Source organism: Neofelis nebulosa, chromosome 11 (assembly GCF_028018385.1).
Source record: "Neofelis nebulosa isolate mNeoNeb1 chromosome 11, mNeoNeb1.pri, whole genome shotgun sequence".
Classification (NCBI taxonomy): Eukaryota; Metazoa; Chordata; class Mammalia; order Carnivora; family Felidae; genus Neofelis; species Neofelis nebulosa.
In genome coordinates, this window is record NC_080792.1 from 14,772,509 (window position 1) to 14,793,722 (window position 21,214).

Genomic DNA, 21,214 nt, shown 5'->3' on the forward strand with positions numbered 1-21,214 from the left:
GGGATGAGGCCAACCCACGTGGGGGAGAGCAATCTGCTTTACTCGGTAATCTCATCTGGAAACACCCTCCCATATGTATCCAGAAATGATGTTTACCGAATATCTGGGCACCTGTGACCCAGAGAAGTGACACATAAAATCATTCCTCACGGTGTATCTGGGTCTCTTCTTTTCTCTCCAAATCCCCTTGTTTGTCAATGTTCCTGGCCTGCCTTTGAGGCAGGGGCTCTCTGAGCCACAGAGCAGGCTGCAGAACAGGTTTGTGGGAGGACACTGAAAGCCTTGTTCCATATGTCCAGGGCACTCCTTGGGCTCATCCTACTTAATTAGATGAGATTTCTGGCATGATCTTAGTATAGATTTGATTCGATCTATCCAATTGTATCCCCAATGGAAAAAGAACACATCGTTATTAAACCTGTGTAAAAGACTACCATGGTTACAGAGAGAGAAGGAACTTAGTGAGGGCACTTTGAATAATATTTATTTAACCACTGTTGCTATTGCTTTGTCTTCTTACTTTTACAGAATTGTCATTCTTAAGTTTTCCCTCATGATTTATTGACTTACTGCATTAAGCTCTCTCATACCCTTTCCTCCTCCCATCCTGAATCCTGAGGGTTCAGCGGGCACCAGTTGCCATTTGTAAAAGATTTGAGACCAGTTTGTAACAAGTGTAACCTGTTCATGAGGATCAGGGCTGAAGTAAGAATAAGGGAAAGAGTTTTTCCTCACGTGTACATGTAAAACGGAAGACCGGCCGCCGTTAAATCACCTCATTCTGTTCATTTAGTTCCAGGGAATTACGGTATGTTTTGTTGATCTCAGACTAAACAGATTATTTGCATGAAGTCCTTTGCTTTTGGAAGGGAATGTTCTGGCAGTCCTGATTCGGTCTCCTGACAGGCTCACAGAGAGTGGTGAAGGGGTCATCTTATAAAAGGGAGCCTGTGTCTGGGGGTCTCATCCTTCCTAGTTTCAACTGTCCCGAGGACCTGTTCAGGGCTTTCCTGAAGCTCGTTTGATATTTCTTTCAGAAGACTCCATTTCTGACCTGCTCTTGTAGTGGCAACTTTTAGGCGAGTGGAAGGGAAAAGCAGAAAACGCTCCGTGGATGGTAAGACCCTAAGGTGCTAGTTAATTTATTATGACCGTCAAATTTATTATGACCATGTGATATTTCAGAATGCAAAGAAACAGAACTCTATTGAGGTGCAGTAAACGTTCAGTTTAATGAGGATTTAGTTGATCCTTATGCTGAGGGTAAGAAAACATTACAAACAGTAAGGACATTGTCAAATATCTGGCGTCTTTAGTTTATCCCATAAAGTGTATTCTCTCATCAGTTGACAAGGATTTATGGAGAAAGTTGTTTGTATAACAAAGAACATTTATATAGAATATCAAGATGTCTCTTAAAAATTAACCTGTGTATTGTTTTTGTGCCCATATTTGTCTGTGTACATAAGGATGTTTCTGACATAAATTGCATAATTACTGAAACATTTAGATTCATACCTTCTGTTTATATATAATTAATACAGAGGGGTTTAGCTTTTTGACTTGCTGCTTATTCATATTGTGGACATCATAGTGTTGAGTGTATTAAAACTAGAGATTACCGGATTATTTCTTCTATCTCCCTCTTTTTTTTAACATTTATTTTTTGAGAGAAAGAGGGAGAGTGCATGGGGGAGGGGCAGAGAAAGAGGGGGAGGGGCAGAGGGAGGGAGATTGAGGATCCAAAGCAGAAGCGGGTCTCTGTGCTCACAGCAGAGAGTCCATTGTGGGGCTTCAACTCACAAACCTGAGGTCGTGACCTGGGTCCAAGTCTCAGACGCTTAACTGACTGAGCCACCCAGGTGTCCCGGTACAATCTCCTTCTTAAAAAAGGTGAGAGATCAACACTTTGTGGTACCCAGTGGACATCTGGGAAACTCCAAAGATAACATAAGTATCATAGAAATCTTTACAGTTTTGGAGTTCTGATTTGGGGTCTCAGATTTGGGAAAAGCAGTGTCAAAAACAGTTAAAGGAAACATGAAAAGAGCATTAGTCATAGACGCCCTGAGGACAAGACATGTTTTCAGGTAATATTTAAAGGAAGCACAGCAATACGTAAAAAGGATTATTTGACACTCTATTTCAAAACTAAAGACATTTTGTTAAAATAGATTTAAAAGCGTGGCAAAAACAACCGGTTTACAGAGCATTTTAGTAAGAGAGAGAACCGATGATATCTGGGCACAGAATACCTTTAACTCTTCTTGTTTTGCTTTCTTTGCTTTTGTTAGGAGCATTCTCGCTACCCGAGAATCAATTCACGATTTTAACAGAGAGAGAGAGAGAGCCAAATTCTTACTTTACTCTTTCTGATTACCTTCCATATAGTAGTTCGTCGTAAAGGAGGCACAAGCCTCTTTCCACCTTATGAATAAATCAATTATCACGGAGCCATTTTTGCAAAAATTTTTAACATATTTCTTTGTTCCTTTCACATTCACTATATGCAGGCATATAAGCCCAGGCTCTTAAATTCTCTTTTCTTATTTTCTATATTTGCAACATAGCCTCAAATTGCCTTCTATTACCTTCTTTCATGTTCTGGCACAACCAGACAATTTTATTTAAAACAAAACAAATCGAACACATCCATCATCTTGCGTATATATCTCTCTGCAATCAAATGCATCTTTAAACTGATTCTTTTTTTTTTTTCAAAGACTTTCTTGTTAAGTAATCTCTACACCGCAGTGTGGAGCTCAAACTTAAACCGTGAGATCAAGAATCACGCGCTCTACCGACTAAGCCAGCCAGGCACCCATAAAAAGATTCTTAAACTAATCAATTTATACATCCATTTTAACCTGCTCAGTGATGCCAAGAGTATAGTAAAACTAGTATTTTCTGGTGTGCAACATATGTACTAATACCTTGATTTACTATTAGTTCAAAGTCTTAAAGTTAATTGGTGAGGATGTAAAATGGTGCAGCCACTGTGGAAAACAGCTTGATAGTTCCCAAGCAAGTTAAACATAGAATTACCATATGACCCAGCAATTCCATTCCTGGGTATACACACAAAAGAACTAAAAACAGGTATTGAAACAAATGCCTGTACATACATATTGACAGGAGTAATATTTACAATAGCCAAAACGTAGAAACAACACAAGTGTCCATCATGGAAAAGTGGATAAAGAAAATGTGATATATACATACAACAGAATATTATCTGGCTGTAGAGATGAACATACTTTTGATAAGTGCTACGTCATGGATGAACCTCGAGACATTATGCTAAATGAAATAAGCCAGACACAAAAAGTCAAATATTGTATGACTTCATTTGTATGAAATACCCAGAACAATTAAATCCATAGATACAGAAAGCATATTGGTGGTTTCCAGGGGCTTAGGGACGGGGAGGAATCGGGAGTGACTTCTTAATGGGGTGAAGTCTGCTTTTTGGGTGATGAAAACACCATCTCGTTTGAAATTAGGTAGAGGTTGGTGGTTGTCCGACGTTGTGAATGTACTAAATGCCCCTGACTTATACGCTTCAAAATGGTTAGTTTTATGTTACATGAATTTCACTTCACTTTATTTTTTTTTTATTTTTTATTTTTTAACGTTTATTTATTTTTGAGACAGAGTGAGACAGAGCATGAACGGGGGAGGGTCAGAGAGAGAAGGAGACACAGACTCTGAAACAGTCTCCAGACTCTGAGCGGTCAGCACAGAGCCCGACACGGGGCTCGAACTCACGGACCGCGAGATCATGACCTGAGCCGAAGTCGGACGCTTAACCGACTGAGCCACCCAGGTGCCCCATCACTTCACTTTAAAAAGTAGGGATTTTGGGGCACCTGGGTGGGTGAATGAGTTAAGCATCCAAGTCTTGATTTTAGCTCGGGTCTTGATCTGGCAGTTTCATGATTTCAAGCTCCGAATCAGGTTCCGTGCTGTCAGCTCAGAGCCTGCTTGGGATTCTCTCTCCCCTTCTCTCTCTTCCCCTCCCCCACTCACACATGCACTCTCTCTCAAAATAAATAAATAAAAACTTTAAAAAGTAGGGATTACACACACACACACACACACACACACACACACACACACACATGATGTATGAAATATCTATAGTAGCTTTAAATTTTTATAAATAAGTTTTGTATAAATTAGAATATTGGTTTTTGTATTGTGATAAAATCAGGAAGAAATATAATTGCTTTGAATAAAAATTCTCACCCTGAATAAGACTATTTCTTAGACTTTTCCATAGATTTATACTTTATAAACACTTATATTTAGAGACTAAGTATTGAAAATTCTTCAAATTTTGTTGAAATCCCTTAGCATTTCTTTGCTTTTTATCTTGTAAACCATAACCAAGGCTATTAATTTATCTGAGAGTTAAACTTTTTCATTCCTCTCAGGTATAGATTCATCAAACTTTTGAAATTTTTTCCTTAAAGAACCATCACATTGAAAACATTAAGGTATGCCAGGGTGGCTCAGTTGGTTAAGCGTCTGACTTCGGCTCAGGTCATGATCTCACAGTTTGTGGGTTCGAGCTCAGAGCGTGGAACCTGCTTCCAATTCTGTGTCTCTGTCTCCCTCTGCTTTTCCCCTGCTCATACACACTCACTCTCTTTCTCTCTCTGTCTCAAAAAAAAAGTCTGTTCGAAAACATCAAAATTTGATTTTCCTCAGTTCTGGAATTACTTTTAAATTTATTTTAAACCTTTAAAATTATTATTTTAAATTTCAAAGGGCATTTCTATATGCCAATCAAGACAAATGCTTTGATAAATACAAGTAACTTTACAATGTAATTTGGTAATTATTTTCTCTCTTTGCTCTGACTAGTTTATCCACGGAATGTGCACAAAATGAAAGGTCTTTATTCACCAATTAACCTCCGCAAGTGTTTTGGGTGGGGAGGGTGGAGGAAAAGGAGATGAAACTTGGGACAGGAAGGGAGGGGGCAGCCGCAAATATAGAACATGCTAAACAAAATAATTACCTTCCTTTTGCATGGAGAGAACAACTTTTTTTTTTTTTTTTTTTTTTTCAACGTTTTTTATTTATTTTTGGGACAGAGAGAGACAGAGCATGAACGGGGGAGGGGCAGAGAGAGAGGGAGACACAGAATCGGAAACAGGCTCCAGGCTCCGAGCCATCAGCCCAGAGCCTGACGCGGGGCTCGAACTCACGGACCGCGAGATCGTGACCTGACTGAAGTCGGATGCTTAACCGACTGCGCCACCCAGGCGCCCCAAGAACAACTTTTTTTAACATACAAAAAGTACTAGTGGGGGCAGGTGCCTGGCTGGCTCAGCCCGTAGAGTGTGCCACTTTTTTTTTTTTTTTTAATATTTATTTTAGAGAGAGAGAGAGAGAAAACAAGGGGGAGAGGGGAGAGAGGGAGGGAGACACAGAATCCAAAGCAGGGTCCAGGCTCTGAGATGTCAGCACAGAACCCCACGCGGGGCCCAAAGTCCTGAATTGTGAGATCATGACCTGAGCCGAAGTCAGACGCCTAATCAACTGAGCCACCCAGGTGCCCCAAGTATGCCACTTTTGATCTCAGGGCCGTGAGTTCAAGCCCCATGTTGGGTGTAGAGCTTATTTAAGAAAGAAAGAAAGAAAGAAAGAAAGAAAGAAAGAAAGAAAGAAAGAAAGAAAGAAAGAAAGAAAGAGAAAGAAAGAAAGAAAGAAAGAAAGAAAGAAAGAAAGAAAGAAAGAAAGAGAAAGAAAGAAAGAGAAAGAAAGAAAGAAAGAAAGAAAGAAAGAAAGAAAGAAAGAAAGAAAAGAAAAGAAAGAAAGGAAGAAAGAAAGAAAGAAAGAGAAAAAAAAGAAAGTATTTAGTGGCTTCAGTTTTATAACCTCAGCTGGAGATTAAAAAAAAAAAAAAAAGAACACAACAGCTCATAAGTGCAGACACTATATATCTCAAAAGGTTGTTTGCTTTTCCAGTTGGCACAGGAAAGTTTCTTGAATGATAGGATCTCACTGAAGGGGAAATTGCTGGCTAATGACTAGCCAGAAGCCTGCTCCCCCAGAGAATGACAGGGAGAGGTAGATAGGCCTTTGTCCCCTTTGGGCCCCAGTCAACCTTCAATTGGGGCCCAAGAAACCTGGCTCATTGCATTAGGTACATCCTCGCCCAGGCCCTGAGGACACTTCTTTCTATATCCAATCAGTCCGTAGTCTAAACTATTTCTACAGCACGTCTCTCCTCATTTTATAGGATTTTTGTATTCACATTTCAAAAGTAGAAGATATCTGCATCCCCAGGTCAAACAAACAAAAGACAGATAAAAAAGATAGGTAAACCCAGGCCTCTGTTATTTGCCACCTGACAGAGATCACCAGAAACCTAGATTGCCTCCCCTTCAGTCATCAATAGGGTATACATTCTTGCCCATGCTCAAACCACAACTGGGACCAGACTTGATCCAGAAACACAAATAGAAACAGCCAGAAAACCCCAGTTAGGAAGGAGACAAACCAAAAGGCGGTGACAGTAAAGCTCTCTTGCTGCATGAGATTCATTCTGCGAACCAAAAAACGGCATGTGTTGGTTCACACAGCGCTTGAGATAACACGCGTTCTTAGGTGAGGTTTCGGCGGCTCTGGCAGGGGAGGCCCCTTACTCAGGTAAATATCACTGGAACCTCCAGAACTGCAAAAAGTCTCCGACACAAAAGCATTTGGAAAAGAAAACCATGCTTTTTCTTCATTTTCAGAATGCAAGGGTGTCAGACTTCGAAAGGATTGGTGTGCCAAATAAAAACCACGACAGGTGTTTGGTGGGAAAATGCCGCGAAGATTAACAAGATGATCAAACTTAGACAATTGGTTTATGTGAATGTTATATTTATGTTTATCGTACTTATTTATACTCATTTTTGTTATTATCTGTTCATGAGGGGAAAAGAACAATGTTTCACATGATCATCATATTCACAAAGTTTACGTTACACCTATAAATGCCACTACTACAAAAGTCAAAGATGAAACTTCCCCTCTGCCCCCTTTTCTTTAAAGAAAATTAAGTTTTATAGGACATGTTCAAGTTTTTATCATCTTGGGGGCCGTAAGGGCAACAATCTTCCTTTTTCCTACGTTGCGTCATGCGTTTAATTACGATGGAAACAGGACAAAGTGTCAGTTTCGTGGCTACGGCGATTTGCGGTGTTTCTCGGAGACTTTGGGAGTCTCCTCTCACACCTGTTATATGGGTGGTGTTGTATTTCCCGTGTTGAAATTCTAAGCTCTGGTACCTCAGGGTGTAACTGTATTTAGAGATAGGACCTTTGAAGAGGTGATTAACTTAAAACGGGCATAAGGTGAGGCCCTAATCCAGTCCTTCTGGTGGAAATCGAGACACAGAGAAGCAGCAGGCGTGCACACGCAGAGGGACCACGTGAGGACTCGGTGGGGAGGCGGCGGTCTGCCAGCCACGGAGAGAGGCCTCAGAGGACACTAACCCTGCCCACGCCTTCATCCCAGACTTGTTGCCTCACAGCTGTGAGAAAGTTAAGTCTGTGTTGCTTAGGCCGCCAACCCTGTGCAACTTTGCTATGGGAGCCTGAGCTGACTCCTGTTAACTCCCTGCATGTCCCCTAAAGAACTAGCAAGTCCTGAAAATGAGGCCGGGTGACAGCCAGCTGTTGTGACTCACAGCTGGGCTTTTTAGGGCGGTGCGTCTCAATCCTGGCTGTGCACTAGAGATACCCAGGGAGTTTTTAAAAATAAAAATTCTCGGGCCTCACTTCCAGGGAACCTGATTCAATTCATTCTGGGGTAGGTCTGGACGTGGGTGTGTGTTTTTAAGCTCCCCAGGTGATTCTAGGATGTAGCCAGTGAGAACCCACATCTATAGCCTTAAGTTCTTGCAAACAATATTTTAATCTACCTAAAGCTAGTCGACCTCAGCTTCTGAGTTGTGGCGTGTGCTTTTTAAGCTGCATCAACATATTTTCCAAATCCTGCTGGAGAAACAGGAAACCAAGCTTGTGTGTGTTCCAATTTGTAAACCTAAAGTAGGGCACCCTAAGGGCAGTAGACAGAGTCTAGTCCTAGGAGCTGGGAAAAAGAGTTTGGTTACACATATTTAAACTAGGAAGAAATCATTTCTTTTTAAGTTTATTTATTTATTTGGAGAGATGGAGCGTGCATGCGGGTGGGGGAGGGGCAGAGAGAGAGAGAGAGAGAGAGAGAGAGAGAGAGAATCCCACGCAGGCTCTGTGCTCTCGGCGCAGAGCTCGACTTGGGGTCGATCTCGAGAACCATGACATCATGATCTGAGCCGAAACCAAGTGTCACATCCTTAAGTGACTGAGCCACCCAGGCATGCCAGAAGAAATCATTTTTAAAAACCCATAATCTAGGGGTGCATGAGTGGCTCAGTCAGTTGAGCATTCGACTTCGGCTCTCGTCATGGTCTCACGGTTGGTGAGTTCAAGCCTCACACGGGTCTCTCTGCAGAGCCCCCTTCAGATCCTCTGTCCCCCTCCCCCACTCACACTCTCTTTCTCTCTGTCTCCGTCCCCCTCTGTCTCGAACATAAATGAACATTTAAGCAAAATAAAAATGAAAATGCATCATCTACCAGTTCTTGGTCTTTGAAATTATACCTTTCTGTAGGACCTTAATATTTTCCCAATAAGATCAGCATATTTTGACTATCCGCTCTGAACCATGTGTAGAGTAACCCTGATGTCTTCAACCTGGAAGAGGGTACAGAGAGGAATGAGCCGTCCCAGGAAAGCTCCAGAATGTGTTCTCAGAGCGTGTTCAATGAGAAGAGTGACTGTAGGAAAAAGAAATCTTCAGTTAGCTAACTCTGGGAAGGACTACACCCTACGTCCTCTCCTGGTGATTCATAATGCACATGAACATTTTCAGGGATTTAAGAAATCCTGCATTAATTAAATAAGTGGTTTCCAGACTTCAGGGACCAGCAATTACCCTCCCCCTGCCTTTTTTTTTTTTTTTTCTTTCTTCGGGGCAACAGCCATTATCATCCTGCAAGTGGTCCTTGGAATACACTGACGGCAATATTAATTTACAGGATTTTATCCCCAGTTGTTTGGGAGGCGGAGATAAATCTCCACTTTATGTGGGAAACAAATGCTTCATGCTAAAGCATTTTGGAAGCTTCTAAGCCTGATTAGGGGGTGTTGTTGCCTGGGCTCAGGCAGGAGGTGCCTTTGTGTCACCCCTGGGTCATGGCACGTGTTCCGTGACACCAATGGATCCATGCCTGTCTCCACCACTAGACTGTCAGATACTGAGGGGTGTGACGTGTGCCTGGCATGTGGGAGGTAATAAGTGTTTGTTGAATGCATGCATGAATAAATAGGTCACATTTCTGCGGCCGTGGGACACTTACACCAGTGCTACGCACCCCTTCACCACCCTGAATTCCTAAGTCCTGAAAATTTATATATCTGTTTTGACAGAGGTGTGGTTGAGGAAGAGTTATTCTTATCTGGTAACCAGCCATGAACCCAGTCCCGCAGAGAATGGGAGGGAGAGGTAGATGGCCTTTGTCCCCTTTGGGCCCCAACCAGTCTTCAGTTGGGACCCAAGAAACGTGGCGCATTGCAAGTTAGGTACATCCTTGCCCAGGGCCCGATGATGCTACTGTCTATATCTAATCTTGTTGCCGGCCAGGAATATTTCTAAAACATGTCTCCCCTCATTCGATAGGATGTTTGTACTAACACTTCAGCAGCAGAACATTTTCAACGTATTACTGAAATTACTTTTATCTTCCACATTGTTTCAGTGACAAATGGTTTGCAAGATTATAAATCTCACGAAACAGTAATGTCAAGATGACAGCAATCTTATGCAAAATTCATAAGTATTGTCTGGAAGAAGTTAGCCAGCAGAGACGAGGACTTAAATGTGATTTTTAGCGTTGTCATTACTGCAGGTGATTATTATTAAACCATCATCTTGATACACTTGAGACTTGCCCAAATAATTAATTGCCGTGAGTTTCACTAGTCACTATGCATTTATTGAGAGCCAAGCCCTGCACTAGAGGATAAAGTAATAGACAAAACAAATCCTGCCCCTGGCGAGTTTCCAATCTAGTTAACAAGACTAAATAGGAAGGGAAGCAACAAATGTATCCGAAAGCAACTTGCAGAAAAACACTAAGTGATTGAGGCTATCTGGTGTATTAGTGCTTAAGGTCCCTAGACCCAAGAATGGCAGGGTGGGATGGAGTTAATCCAGAAAGATGGAACAGACTTAAAGGATGAAGGGAGGAATGGTGGAATTTACAGGTGAGAGGAACAAACCTCTAAGAGGAATGGGGACCACACTCAGAAAGGAATAACAATTTTATGAAGTGAATTCTTTAGGATAGCACTCGGACGTCAAATAAAGAAAAATACGTTACTTGTCAAATATTTTTGAAGATTTGCTCATGCGTTTAATTTCGAAGTGAGGATTATAAGTGGTAGATGGTTAAGATCTTGTGAATGTGACACCTGGTACTGTCTGACGTCTGATGAGGAATGAAAATTGCCTAGCTGGAAGGATCAAATTACTGAAGATCATAGAGTGTGTCTTGTTGGCTAAGAGGCAGGGAAAAAGCAGGGATGTACAGCCCCAACCTCCATTTCTTTCTCAAACTTGCAGGGGAGGCAGATATTTTTCTCCAGGCCCAGGATTTAATGCACCAGAACTAGGAACCAGTTTAAAGCCTGTAATGAGGAAATTGAATCTGAGAACTCCCTAACCCTTTCAAGATGTTGATAACTTTCTAAATTTAGTCTGTGTAAGGTGAAACTCTTGTGGGGGAAAACAGCACTCACTCTGCCCTGTGGCAGGTTGAGATGTTTACAGTTTGTGTGCTCAGGTAGGAATTTGATGTTTGAGTGAAGAAAAATAGTGGCACCATGAGGTGGACCTGGCTTGGGAAGCGGAGTGGGGGTGTCAAGAAGAATTGGGAGAGGGGAAGAAAAAGAAGTCGTGTTGGTTTCATTTGTATGTCCTCTCAATTCCCTTCCATACAGAAGCGGGAAGAGCAAATTCAGTAAAGGGCTGTGAGCTCTGAATACGGTGGCTTACCCAATAGTTTTGTATCTTGTGAGATGCTAAAGCAAATCCCATGCAGTCCTCAGTGAAGAATATTGAATTCAGAAAAAGAAGAGAATTATCGGGTTGCTGTTTGATGGTCATTGTTGGTAGGAGACTGGAGAGTGCAGATTGCTGATATTCACAGGCACTTTTTGTTTGAGGACGATCTCAAGTCTCACAGATGACAGGACAAAGTGATGTTTAAAGACTCCCGTTGGTGTCCGCATTGCTAAATCCTTTGTCAAGGCAGAGGTTAATTCTAACCTTGGGACCAAGGTAATCCCATCCCCAGCTCTTTGTCTTTGAACCTCCTCAGTGCTGGCATATCTTCATCCTTTGAAGGACTATTCTGAAGATTGAAGAAGATAATAATCTTAATGCATCTAGTGCAGTCCCTAGCCCTGAATATGAGGGAGACATTGTGGGGGTTTTTGTTTGTCTGTTTTGACAATTATTAGTTTTGGATTTGATTTTTGCAAGCAATCAAAAGTAATTTAGAGTGAAGTCTGATGTATGAGGAAAGGGGTCAAGTCAAGACTTGGCCTTGGGAGCCCAAAATGCAGGCTTCAGAAATGGTGAGGTTGTTTCATGTGGTTCGTAAGCTGAAAGTGAAAGATTGTATTTCACTAAAAATTACTGGAAGGGAGACATCTTTGAAAATAGCTTGAGAAGTTTCTGCATGCTTAACTTCACTCTGTATGTCCATTCTGGTAAACTTTCTGCAGGGCACTATGGGCCGTTGAAAGGGGAATCCAAAAAAAAGTCAAGGAGGTCTCTGTTGCAGGGGGCGTGGGATTTGGAGGTGAGGGCTGGGGTACAACCCAGAGAAACCAAGTAATAGGATCCCAGCAGGTGGCCACAGTGCTAAGGCTGTTACCACCACAAGCACAGTAGTCCCTCTTGCTCGTGGCTGGTGCCTTAGGGGTGAAGAAAGAACCCCATCCTCTCCTTTACAGATGAGCTGGAGGGACAGCCTCCAGAGGTAGCCTCTCTTTTGACTTGGGAGGGCAAAGAATTTGGGTGGTTAGACGTACCTGGATTTGGATTCTGGCCCCACCATGTAATAGCAGTTGGGCAAGGTATTTAGTCATTCTGAATCCATTTTTCTTTTCTAAAAATGTGGGCCATCAAAGTTTCTTCAGAGGATTTTTATTTTTTGTGATGAAAAAATTTGAAGATTACATTAACAGAATAGTATACATCATAACCCTTCATGTGCACATAACCCTGCTTCAACACCTATTACTTCAAGCCAATCTTACTTTCTTCTTCTTTTACCCAACACCTCCCCCTCCAGATTGTTGTAAAGTAAATCACAGGTCTTTTGTCATTTAATCCATAAATATTTCAGTATGAACTTCCAGAAGATAAAGTCTCTTTTGAAAACTCTAACAACAGGGGCACTTGCCTGGCTCAGTCGGTAGAGCCTATGACTCTTGATATCAGAGCCATAAATTTGAGGCCCACATTGGGCAAAGTGTTTGCTTAAAACAATAAGTAAAATCTTTAAAACTGTAACAATTCTATAATCACCCCTAAAACTGTGATCAGTAATTTCATAATATCAAATGTCTGCTACTCAATCAGTGTTCACATTTCTCCATTAGTCTCATAATGTTTTTTTTTCTTTAATGTTTTTTTTTTTTAAATCCTAGTTAGTTAACATACAGTGCAATATTGGTTTCAGGAGTAGAATTCAGTGATTCATCAGCCAGTGAGTACCCAGTGCTCATCACAAGTGCCCTCCTGCATACCCATCACCCATCTAGGCCATGCCCGACCCAACTCCCCTCCAGTAACCTTCAGTTTGTTCCCTATAGTCTCTTATGGTTTGTTTCCCCCTCTCTTTTTAGTCTCATAATGTTTTTTAAGAGTTGGTTCAAATTTGGAGTAAAATTATGGTCCATACTTTGCAATTGGTTGACGTATTCCCTTATGGCTCATTTAACTAAAGGTTCTGTCTCCCTCTTAGTTTACTTCCTTACTATTTCTCTTTTTCTTTTCTCTTTTTTCCTTCCCTCCCCCCCCCCCATTCTTTTCTTCCTTATAATTTGTCATTTGTCCTGTAGAGGTTTCCCTACAGTCAAGGTGTTTTGGGAGAGGGGAAAATGGGTGATGGGCATTGAGGAGGGCACTTGTTGGGATGAGCACTGCGTGTTGTATGTAAGCGATGAATCACGGGAATCTACCCCCAAAGCCAAGAGCACACTGTATACACTGTATGTTAGCTCACATAACAATAAATTATATAAAATAAGATAAAATAAAGTAAGATAAAATAAAATAAAATAAAATAAAATAAAATAAAATAAAATAAATAAGATGTAGATTTTATTCTTGTTCAGGTTTGGCGAGGCCAACAGATCAGGAGACCCAGCCAAGGTAGCCACACTGGGAAGTATTGGTGTCAGTTGGGAGACAGAAGGATGGGAGGAAAATGTGGGCAAGGGCCTTTGTTGTGGGCTATCTATAGTTGTTTGGTGGGACTAGGACAAGGGAATGTTACCTGAAGTGTGAAAGCCCAGTGAAAATGGGGGTGGGGTGGCTCTGTATTGGTTAGTTTGCATATGAAAGGCATGCTTGAAGGCGAGTTGTTTACTATTTCTAGGAATTGGTTAGCTCAAGGACAGTCTCCCATGGTCAGTAAGATGCCAGATATCAAAATATTGGAATAAAAGACATGCTTAATACATAAAATTTTTGTCTACTACACCCCCATGTTGTAATTTTATATCTTTCTCTGTCCTCTGTATTTGCTATAAATTGGTAATAAAATCTGAAGGCTTGATCAGATCCAAATTCTATTTTTTGTGACTTCCATTACAAAGAACATGGTATCCAATGATCTCTTTTTGTTATGCTAGCAGCCATCGATGACCAATGTTTAGATTAATTATTTAATTACGAATTGCAAAAGAGGGATATTCTAATCCTACCATTCCTTCTTTATTTACTAGCATGATAATTTTTTTCTGTAAAGAGATATGTCTTCTCATCAACTATTCCGAAACCCAGAGATGGATCCCATAGGAAAGGTAGATTAAATGCTTGATTCTTTCCCCTTTGTTTACCTGTTTTCAAAAATGATGTGTTGTTAGCATCCTCTGAAAGTGACCGGTGAGTTTGTTTCATACATTTAAACATACACGATCAATTTCAATCCGCTGTAGTTATTCTTACTGATGCTGAAATTGTCCCAGGTTGGGCCACTGGAAGCATCTTCAAGTTCCCTCCTAACTCATTTTGACAGAACACCAGGGGGCTTCCTGTCTTCAGAAATGAAAAGAGTTCCAGGTATCTGTTATATATTTCCTACCTCACACCTGGAATCAACCATACCCCAAAAAGCCCTGTTCCTTTTAATGGGAGGCTATATTTAGAAACTGTAATCTTATTGCTTTCCAGGGGTCATCACTTCTGAGTTGGTCATTGCCTTTATCAATGGATAGAACAAGGAAATACATGTATAAATAATTGGTTGGCATGTTTATTAAGTATCTTTTAAGTATTGTTTTTCCCTATCATTTTTTCTTCTTAGATGTGATGTGATGTGGGCCGGGAGCGAATGGTCAAGAAAGAGTTCTTGAGATGTTTTCAGTGCAAAAAGGTGTTTTTATTAAAGCATGGGGACAGGACCCTTGGGCAGAAGGAGCTGCACTGGGATTGTGACAGCAATTGATTATATACTTTTCATTTGGGATGGGCTTAGGGATAGCAGTAAATCTCCAAGGAATTTGGAAGCAAGGCATCCAGGACCTGGAGGGGCTAGCTGTTGTTAGGATAAGGTCATTTACTACTGTCTAGTGAAAAAAAAGCATTAGTCATGAGATCCTTCAGATGTGTGTCAGTGGGCCATATGTTTGGAGGATGGTTGCTAACATATACCTTGGGGGGTAGAGATAAAGAGAGTTTCCAAAGGGATTTTTTATATGTTAAAGAAGACTTACAGAATCCTGGAGGTCAGGCTAATGTCCACCTAAGGTTGCCTTTTGCCTCTAGCAAAGTATTCACGTGGAGGCAGCTGAGTTCCCGGAGGAAGGTCACTCTGCCTATCGCAAAGTCTTGTCAGGGGGCTGCAAGTTAGAAGAAAATTTAACTTTTTCCCTACATTTCTTTGCCTTTGTTCTCCATATCACCTCCACTGTTTTAGTTTTTGGTTTATCTTTTCTTGCTTCTTCTCCTCTTTTCCTTTCTTTCTTTTTTTTTTTTTTTGTATAAGCAAATTTTAAAAATATAAACAAACATTTATTCTCTCCCCTATAAGATAAAGATAGCATGCAATACACGCTTTTCTCCAGCTTGCTTTTCTTCACTTAATATATGCTACAGATCACTAAATACGACTATTTTAAATGCTAAATAAAATACGAGTTCACAGACTCTCATCCACGATTCCCAAATTCTCAAAGCTCTGAAAATCCAAAATTTTATTATAAGCTTGCAGCAAACTCATTTGGACAACAACAACAAAAAAATCAGACCCAAACACATGTAAAGTTATTTATTGTCTTTATTTTTTATACTTGTGTGCATTTATAGTTGATACATTTTTGATGCTGGAATGTTTAATATATGAGTTGTTAAATAATATATGGCACATGTACTGTATTACCTTCCTGAAACCTGAAAATCAGGAATTCTGAAATATATCTGGTTCTAAGGATTTCAGAAAAGGCATACCGCACCTGTAAAATCTAAATCACTTACTAGTAACTTTTAGACACTTTTCCTTCTCCCAACGTCTGTTTTTGGATTTCTTTTTTCAGTTTATTTTTTGTTTTTTGTTTTGTTTTAAGTAATCTGTATGCCCATTGTGGGGCCAGAACCCACGTTCCTGAGGTCAAGAGTTACATGCTTCACCCACTGAGCCACCCAGGTGCCACGGAGTTTTTTTTTTAAAGAATTGTGTCTATAAAACTTAGCCTCCCATTTTAATATAACCAAGTAAATAATGTGAATCTCTCAGCACAACTTGAATGGAAACCAGAAACCCATGGGTTTTCCCTGCACAAGCCAAGACTGAGTGAGGTGGTAAGATTTCCCCGTAGGTAAAGTAACCCTAGTGGCAAAGATTTCTGTGACAGGCTTGAAGACTCAGCTTTTAAGTATTTTAAATATAATTTTAAGTATAATTATGAAGCATATACATTTTGAAGAAAACCCTGGCTGGAGTGTTTTCATAGAATTCTCAGCCTTTGTGGACCTCGTCTGTGTTAGAGTATCATAGAATTTTGAGGTGGAAAGAACACTGGTGGTTGCTGGTAAGCATCTTCTAGAAACATTGGACCAACCATGACTTGAACAAGAAGCCGTTCCTAACGCAACGTTTGCCTGTTGCGTTTATGAGGAACCATTGCATATATGGTACTTACAGAGGGCAGGTATGAACAGTAACTGTAATACTACCCTACTTTATTGCCAAGTGGTCAGAAGTATTACATTATAAGCTTTATCAGGGAGGTAACTTTTTCACAAGTGAATAAACAGACCTCTCTCCCTGGGACAAGTGTATAACCTGCAGAATCCTTGCCACCCCTCCTTGTGAAAGGATTATTTGTCCCTGCCCCATTGACAGAGCCGTTGAACTTGCTCTGGCCAACGGTCTGTGAGTGGAAATGATGTGGGCCACTTCTGGAGAAAATCTCTGAGAGCCAGCATGTTATTTTCTACATGCTCTTTCCCCTCTGTCACAAAAATGGCAGATCCAAGATAGAAACTGCTCCATCAACCTCCATCTAAGAGTAAGCATGGCGTGGCACAAAGCCACAACCACCCTGTGATGGACATGTGGTGTAAGTGGAGAACAATCTTAGTTATAAACCACTGAGATTTCGGAGGTGTTTGTTATCACAGTATAACTTAACTTACCCTGACTGATCCCCTTGCCAATGGTCAAGCAGCCAATGGTTAAATGTGATAGGCAGCCCCGAGGTCCTGATGAAATCCTCCAGTTTTTACTAGAGACAACAGTTATCCTTTGGTTTTCTAAAACTCACTTTCCTTACCTATTCTATTTCTGAAATCGCGTGAGACACCTACTTAATATCTTGAAACTTTTTGAGATCCTATACATATGGCAGATGCTAAGTACGATGGGACCAGTATCTGTAGATATTGCAAGTATTAAGTATTATAAATATGCTCCCCATCAGAGTGGGAGTGAAAACAAGGTGACTGAGAAATTAGTAATCTAGGAAGTAGAAGAAAGATGAAAAGGAGACAAGAAGTACGTCATGATGGATGAATTTGTTTGGTATTTTAATTCTCCTTGCTCTGAACTGACAGAGAGGACTTTGGCAAGAAAGGTGCTTTCATCAGTCTTTCTCATCTCTTTCACCAAAATGAGATAGGAAGATTTCAGCTCATGAAAAAAGACTTAAAAAATTAAAAAAAGACCACTCCTAGGATGGAATTTTTATTTTATTTATTTATTATTATTATTATATTTTTTAAAACCATTATGCCTTATTAATTAAAATACATTAAGTTCCCACATAGACTAAGCAATGCATTTCAAATCCATTCCATAATCCTTCTTCAAAATGCAGGATACAAGAATTAAAAAAGTATTCGTGTGCTGACATCATGATGTGGGGGTAGTTATTCTCATAAATTTCAGGCCCCAGGTAATTCTAAAGAAATGTGGATGTACAATTGTCTGCCGTTTTGGGGAAGGGTTAGCTCTTCTCTTTCTGTTAACTATGAAGACTTCTTCATTTCAACCACATCAACTCATTTTTCTAACTATTGCTATTATGAAGATATATCAGTATTTTACTGGACAGCCACCTCTTTTTCCTTAAACACCAGCTGGTAAAACCTTTGATATACAATATTCAGGAAGTTTTTTAGTTTTAATAAGTGGAGGAGAATGATGTTCTCAACACCTATTTCACACTAACTCACATCAATGTTATAACCGCAAACAGCATCTCCATTTTAGGTTTTCTTCATATATTGTATATTCTATTGTCCACCATCTTCCCTGAAAAACTAGATGCACATGAATCCCACACAATGAAGAAAGGCATCTCATGTCTTTGATGCAGCAACAATGAGCCACATGGCTTCAGCACCCACTGGGAATCAACGAATTTTCTGAAGTGATTTGACAGTAGAAATACATTAACATTTGCTAGTCATAAACCTCAAATAGGGTCAATGTAAAAAAAAAAAAGAAAGAAAGAAAGAAAGAAAGCACACATTGAAATTCATTATACCTATGCAAAAACCCATCCACTGAATCTTTTGAAGCAGATTAGCATATACATTTTCTAAGTGTTTAATGTTGCATTATCCCTTATAATAAGTATTTTGATGTAATGTCTGAATAGAGTGACTGATGTCCTGCTTTCTACTTGATTTCTGTGACATTTATTGACATTTGATGTTCAAGTAAACACTTTTCTGAATATTTGTATCTTTCACGTTACTTTATTTTATGCACACTCTGGTGCTTACTAAAGTTATGTATTTAAAATGAAGGTCTTTCCTCATTCATTATGTTTGTAGGGTTTGACTCTAGTTTGCATCTTGGGGTGTTGAGTAAGGATTGAATTCCAGTTAAAGGCTTGGCCACTTTCTTTACATTTTACAGTTTTGCTCCTGGACGATAACTGATATTGAGTAAGTTGTGAGTTCCAGATAGAGGCTTGCACTAGGATGGAATTTTTAAAGTTCAATTTTAGCATTGTATCTTTTTGTATGTTCATATGAAAATGGTGAGTTTGGCGATTAAAGGGTCTTCTCTCTCTTTTCTCTCCCTTTCCATTTCTCTTTCATGTTGTTAAAGGAAAACCCTTAGGGCCAAGCTATCCTGTTAGTACCCAAGTCCATATAAGAGGGTATGTTATAAAGGCTCTTGTAGCTCAGATAGTGAGAAGTTTTAGATGGACTACTGAATTCTATATCCTCATGGACTGGGTAACTGTTAGGCTCCAGCATGTTTATTCTAATATCTGTGGATCTTTGAGGAAATTAGTGAAGAGTGGGAGATGATATGATAATAAAGAAGCTGGAAGAACTCATCCTTTCCAGGAATTCTATTTAGTGCTCCCTGCTATCAAAGTCACCTGAGTCAGTGTGTCTTGTGCCAGGAACATCTTGCCTCTACTGTCTGTGGAAAATAGAAATTTTCTCAACAACAACAACAACAACAACAAAATACCATGTGTATATACCAGGAGTCCATAAACATTTGTTTATTTTTACCTTTAGTTAAAATTGTCTTTTTTCTTTCTTTCTTTTTGTTTTGTTTTGTTTTGTTTTTTAGAAAGCACGAGCAGGGGAGGGGGGTAGAGGGAGAGAGAAAGAGAATCTCAAGCAGGCTGTATGTTCAGCATGGAGCCCAACATGGGGCTCAATCCCCCAACTCTGGGATCATGACCTGAGCTGAAATCAAGAGTCGAACACTCAACCTACTGAGCCACCCAAGCACCCCACCCCCCCAAACATTTATCGAGTGCCTACTGTGTGCCAGAATTTCTAAGACTCATCCCCGAAATTAGCAGTTTGGAATAACTTCAGGATTGGCACAAGATTTCAAGTCATCTTGGACCCAACTCATAATTAGAGAACAATAGAAGAGATGGGAGTGAACCGGCTTAGCTTATAACACTTCAATTTAAAATGTGAATTGGAAAGTCAAGACCCACAGGTAAGCAACTAAATGGAAGAGGCTCTAAGTGGGCACGGGTCTGGTGGTCTCTGGACTTTTGGGCAGCCGAGTGGCCAGGATCAGAGGTGCAAATCCACTAGCTGAGATGCTCATGAACTCACTGACTCGCTCTGAGAATTTTTACTGCCATGTAAAACATGCATATCTTTTGAAGGGTAATTGCAATCCAGTAACTGCAAGGAGCCACACTTTAATGGACTTGGAAGTTCCAAATGAGGCAAATAATTTTTTGAAGAACACGGAGCATATGTATTTACAACCACAGTCCGCATTCTGTTTCACTCTATAGTTCTGACATAATTGCAGGGAAAAATATCCTTCATTCCATCCTGGTGTCAGTATGAATTCAGTTCTTTAAATTGCCTATGATCTGAGGACAGCAAAATATCCTTTTCCTTCCATCAGCTTTTTCTTGCTCACAGATAGATGTTTGAACAGGTATGAGAGAAGTAAGTTCTGGCAAGCAATAACTTGCAACTGCAGCCGTTTGGGGGGAAAAGGAATCAAGGTAAGTTCAATCTACGGCAAGTAGAAGCCTATTGGCTATTGTCAGAGAAGTAGGATCAAGGACCAAAGGCTAGCTCTCCACCCAGCCATAATTTACCACTTTATTACTTCCCCATAGCAGCCTGGAAGGCACAGGGAACCCTTGCCTTATGTAGAAACACTTCTCTGCTGAAACACTAATTGGCCAGAGTCAGGGAGGTTAGCTGGGCTATTTCTGTGTTACTTACAAGGCACCAAAGACACGAAGGTGTTTTTATAGGCTAGAGCCGAACTCAGTTGGGCTTCACATATTGCTGCTATTAAAAGATCATTTGTGGGGCTCCTGGGTGGCTCAGTCAGTTGAGCCACCGACTCTTGATTTTGGCTCAGATCGCGATCCCAGGGTCATGATATGGAGCCCTGTGTCAGGCTCCATGGAGCCTGTCTGGGATTGTCTCTCTTTCCCTCTCCGTTTCTCTCCTCCCACTCACATGCTATCTCTCTCTAAAATAATAAACAAACAGGGGCGCCTGGGTGGCGCAGTCGGTTAAGCGTCCGACTTCAGCCAGGTCACGATCTCGCGGTCCGTGAGTTCGAGCCCCGCGTCAGGCTCTGGGCTGATGGCTCGGAGCCTGGAGCCTGTTTCCGACTCTGTGTCTCCCTCTCTCTCTGCCCCTCCCCCGTTCATGCTCTGTCTCTCTCTCTGTCCCAAAAATAAATAAAAAACGTTGAAAAAAAAAATTTAAAAAAAAAAAAAAAAAAAAAAAAATAATAAACAAACAAACAAAAAAACAAACAAATAAAATAAGCATTTGTGAAAGGTGCTAAGAAAAGAAAGACTAAAGAGGTAATTAATGAAACATATCAAAATAAAGCCTTGCCCTAATGCCCACTACCTCTGCCCCATTCTAAGTAAGGAACTTATTCTATAGCTCTTAGGGC

The 21,214-nt window shown here is 40.5% G+C and overlaps 1 long non-coding RNA gene across 4 annotated transcripts in view; it reads left to right on the plus strand.

Annotated features, from left to right (window-relative positions):
* Window positions 1-21,214, plus strand: part of LOC131489987 (uncharacterized) — a 97,661-nt gene that overhangs the window by 47,291 nt on the left and 29,156 nt on the right. The window lies entirely within an intron of this gene.